Raw genomic sequence first — 5,000 nt, 5'->3', positions numbered from 1 at the left:
CCGCCGGCCGAAATTTTTCTAAGTCCCAACGTACCGGTCCAGAATGAGACAAAGTTCCAAAGGCCCGGTCGTATCCGTCCGTTTTTTTTTAACCTTCCACGGACGAAATAAACGTTTAATCCCGACGTAAAATACAATAATATAGCGATTTATATAAAAATATTCATACCTCATAACGCTTTTTAACGAAATAACTCGAAAAAACTTTTCGGTCCGAAATTTTTCTAAGTCCCTACGTACCGCTCGAGAATGCGACTAAGTTCCAACGTCCCGGGCGCGATCATACTTTTTTTATATAACTTTTCAGCGACGAAATAAATGCTTAATCCCGATGTAAAACGTCATTTTAAAGCGATTTATGCAAGAATATTCGCACCTTATAACGCTTTTAAGCGAAATAATTCAAAAAAACCTTTCGAATAAAAAATTTTTTTTTAACGTTTTCGGGACCAAATAAACGTTTAATCCCGACGTAAAATATAATAATACAACGATTTATATAAAAATATTAATACCTCATAACGCTTTTTAACGAAATAACTCGAAAAAACTTTTCGGTCGAAAATTTTTCTAAGTCCCTACGTACCGGTGGAGAGTATGACCAAGTCCGACGGGCCGAGTCGCGTCGGTCCACTATTTTTTTTTAACGTTTTCGGGACCAAATAAACGTTTAATCCCGACGTAAAATATAATAATATAGCGATTTATATAAAAATATTCGTACCTTATAACGCTTTTTAACGAAATAACTCGAAAAAACTTTTCGGTCGAAAATTTTTCTAAGTCCCTACGTACCGGTGGAGAGTATGACCAAGTCCGACGGGCCGAGTCGCGTCGGTCCACTATTTTTCTTTAACGTTTTCGGGACCAAATAAACGTTTAATCCCGACGTAAAATATAATAATATAGCGATTTATATAAAAATATTCGTACCTTATAACGCTTTTTAACGAAATAACTCGAAAAAACTTTTCGGTCGAAAATTTTTCTAAGTCCCTACGTACCGGTGGAGAGTATGACCAAGTCCGACGGGCCGAGTCGCGTCGGTCCACTATTTTTTTTTAACGTTTTCGGGACCAAATAAACGTTTAATCCCGACGTAAAATATAATAATATAGCGATTTATATAAAAATATTCATACCTTATAACACTTTTAAGCGAAATAACTCGAAAAAACTTTTCGGTCGAAAATTTTTCTAAGTCCCTACGTACCGGTGGAGAGTATGACCAAGTCCGACGGGCCGAGTCGCGTCGGTCCACTATTTTTTTTTAACGTTTTCGGGACCAAATAAACGTTTAATCCCGACGTAAAATATAATAATATAGCGATTTATATAAAAATATTCATACCTTATAACACTTTTAAGCGAAATAACTCGAAAAAACTTTTCGGTCGAAAATTTTTCTAAGTCCCTACGTACCGGTGGAGAGTATGACCAAGTCCGACGGGCCGAGTCGCGTCGGTCCACTATTTTTCTTTAACGTTTTCGGGACCAAATAAACGTTTAATCCCGACGTAAAATATAATAATATAGCGATTTATATAAAAATATTCATACCTTATAACACTTTTAAGCGAAATAACTCGAAAAAACTTTTCGGTCGAAAATTTTTCTAAGTCCCTACGTACCGGTGGAGAGTATGACAAAGTCCGACGGGCCGAGTCGCGTCGGTCCACTATTTTTTTTTAACGTTTTCGGGACCAAATAAACGTTTAATCCCGACGTAAAACTTAATAACATTCCCATTTATATAAAAATATTCGTACCTCATAACGCTTTTTAACGAAATAACTCGAAAAAACTTTTCGGTCCGAAATTTTTCTAAGTCCCTACGTACCGCTCGAGAATGCGACTAAGTTCCAACGTCCCGGGCGCGATCGTACTTTTTTTATATAACTTTCCAGCGACGAAATAAACGCTTAATCCCGATGTAAAACGTCATTTTAAAGCGATTTATGCACAAATATTAGCACCTTGTAACGCTTTTAAGCGAAAAAATTCGAAAAAACGGTTCGATTAAAAAATTTTTTTTAAAGTTCTCGGGACGAAATAAACGCTTAATCCCGACGTAGAAATACATAATATTCCCATTTATATAAAAATATTCATACCTCGTAACGCTTTTAAGCGAGATAACTCGAAATAACTTTTCGGTCCGAAATTTTTCTAAGTCCCTACGTACCGGCCGGGGGATCGACGAAGTGCCAACCTCCCGGTCATGTCGGTCCGGAGGGGGCAATTTTTTAAAAAAATAAAACGAAATCGTTACGTTCGACTAGAATTCGTCGAACCATAACGATTTCTATAAAAATATTCATACCTCGTAACGCTTTTAAGCGAAATAACTCGAAATAACGTTTCGGTCCGAAATTTTTCTAAGTCCCAACGTACCGCTCGAGAATGCGACTAAGTTCCAACGTCTCGGGCGCGATCGTAAATTTTTTACGGCACCTTTCGGGGACGAAATAAACGCTTAATCCCGATGTAAAACGTCATTTTAAAGCGATTTATGCAAGAATATTCGCACCTTATAACGCTTTTAAGCGAAAAAATTCGAAAAAACGGTTCGATTAAAAATTTTTTTTTAACGTTGTCGGGACGAAATAAACGCTTAATCCCGACGTAGAAATACGTAATATTGCTATTTATGTAAAAATATATACGCATCATAACGCTTTTAAGCGAGATAACTCGAAATAACTTTTCGGTCCGGAATTTTTCTAAGTCCCTACGTCCCGGCCGGGGGATCGACGAAGTGCCAACCGCCCGGTCATGTCGGTCCGGAGGGGGCAATTTTTTAAAAAAATAAAACGAAATCGTTACGTTCGACTAGAATTCGTCGAACCATAACGATTTCTATAAAAATATTCATACCTCGTAACGCTTTTTAACGAAATAACTCGAAAAAACTTTTCGGTCCGAAATTTTTCTAAGTCCCAACGTACCGGTCGAGAATGCGACTAAGTTCCAACGTCCCGGGCGCGATCATACTTTTTTTATATAACTTTCCAGCGACGAAATAAACGCTTAATCCCGACGTAAAACGTCATTCTAAAGCGATTTATGCAAGAATATTCGTACCTTGTAACGCTTTTAAGCGAAAAAATTCGAAAAAACGGTTCGATTAAAAAATTTTTTTTAAAGTTCTCGGGACGAAATAAACGCTTAATCCCGACGTAGAAATACATAATATTGCCATTTATATAAAAATATTCATACCTCGTAACGCTTTTTAGCGAGATAACTCGAAATAACTTTTTGGACCGGAATTTTTCTAAGTCCCTACGTACCGGCCGGGGGATCGACGAAGTGCCAACCGCCCGGTCATGTCGGTCCGGAGGGGGCAATTTTTTAAAAAAATAAAACGAAATCGTTACAGTCGACTAGAATTCGTCGAACCATAACGATTTCTATAAAAATATTCATACCTTATAACGCTTTTAAGCGAAATAACTCGAAATAACTTTTCGGTCGAAAATTTTTCTAAGTCCCTACGTACCGGTCGAGAATGCGACTAAGTTCCAACGTCCCGGGCGCGATCATACTTTTTTTATATAACTTTCCAGCGACGAAATAAACGCTTAATCCCGATGTAAAACGTCATTCTAAAGCGATTTATGCACAAATATTAGCACCTTGTAACGCTTTTAAGCGAAAAAATTCGAAAAAACGGTTCGATTAAAAATTTTTTTTTAACGTTCTCGGGACGAAATAAACGCTTAATCCCGACGTAGGAATACATGATATTCCCATTTATGTAAAAATATATACGCATCACAACGCTTTTAAGCGAAATAACTGGAAATAACCGTTCGGTACGAAAATTTTTCAAAGTCAGACGGGCTCTCGAGCGTTGCTCGCTCGCTGCGCTCGCTCGAAAAAAAAACTAGCCCAACCCAAAACCAATCCCTTTTTCGCGTTCGTTCCTCGATTTCTCTTGAAATCGGAGAAACTCGCGGGATCGGTTTTGGGTTGGGCTAGTATAAGTTCGAGCGAGCGCAGCGAGCGAGCAACGATCGCGACCGTTACTTCGTACGTCCACGGTATATTTTCGTTACGTTAATTTTTCGTTACTTTCGTCTCGTTTCTTGGATCGATCGAGAGCGGTTTGGTCGATGGTGAAAGAAGGAAAAAACGAGAGAACGAAAAGTAAAAGAGGAGCGAGCGCGCGTCTCGCCCTTGCGAATTACGTCGTCGTATTTTCGTACGTACGTACGTACCTTAAGAATATCGTACGTACCCCGGCGCTGACCCGCGATGCGGGGGGTTGGGGGGGGGGGAGTGGCGCCCGGGCACGCCCTCGAGACGTTATCTCTATTGGATTTAAAGGAAAAAAAAATCGCTACGTACGACCATCGTTCGCATCGACGGCCGTACGTAGCGAAATTGTGTTTGGAATTAAATTGTCGATTCCAGCGGAGTATTGGTTTTTGCTTGAAAACGACAAAGTCCAGCGGCGTATTGCTTTTGAATCGCACTCGACGAAAATTGATTTAAAGGAAAAAAAATCGCTACGTACGACCATCTAAGGCCGTACGCAGCGAAATTCCTTTTTCAAGCGCACGCGACAAAGTCCAGCGGCGTATTGCTTTTTCAAGCATACTTAAAAAATTCAAAGTCCAGCGGCGTATTGCTTTCGCTGGCATATAAAAATTCAAAGTCCAGCGGCGTATTGCTTTCGCCGGCATATAAAAATTCAAAGTCCAGCGGCGTATTGCTTTCGCTGGCATATAAAAATTCAAAGTCCAGCGGCGTATTGCTTTCGCCGGCATATAAAAATTCAAAGTCCAGCGGCGTATTGCTTTCGCTGGCATATGAAAATTCAAAGTCCAGCGGCGTATTGCTTTCGCTGGCATATAAAAATTCAAAGTCCAGCGGCGTATTGCTTTTGCCGGCATATAAAAAAATTCAAAGTCCAGCGGCGTATTGCTTTCGCTGGCATATAAAAATTCAAAGTCCAGCGGCGTATTGCTTTTTCAAGCATACTTAAAAAATTC

Source organism: Bombus fervidus, unplaced genomic scaffold, assembly GCF_041682495.2.
Source record: "Bombus fervidus isolate BK054 unplaced genomic scaffold, iyBomFerv1 scaffold0065, whole genome shotgun sequence".
Taxonomy (NCBI): domain Eukaryota; kingdom Metazoa; phylum Arthropoda; class Insecta; order Hymenoptera; family Apidae; genus Bombus; species Bombus fervidus.
The sequence above is the reverse complement of the archived record's forward strand: the minus strand, read 5'-3'. Positions refer to the sequence as shown.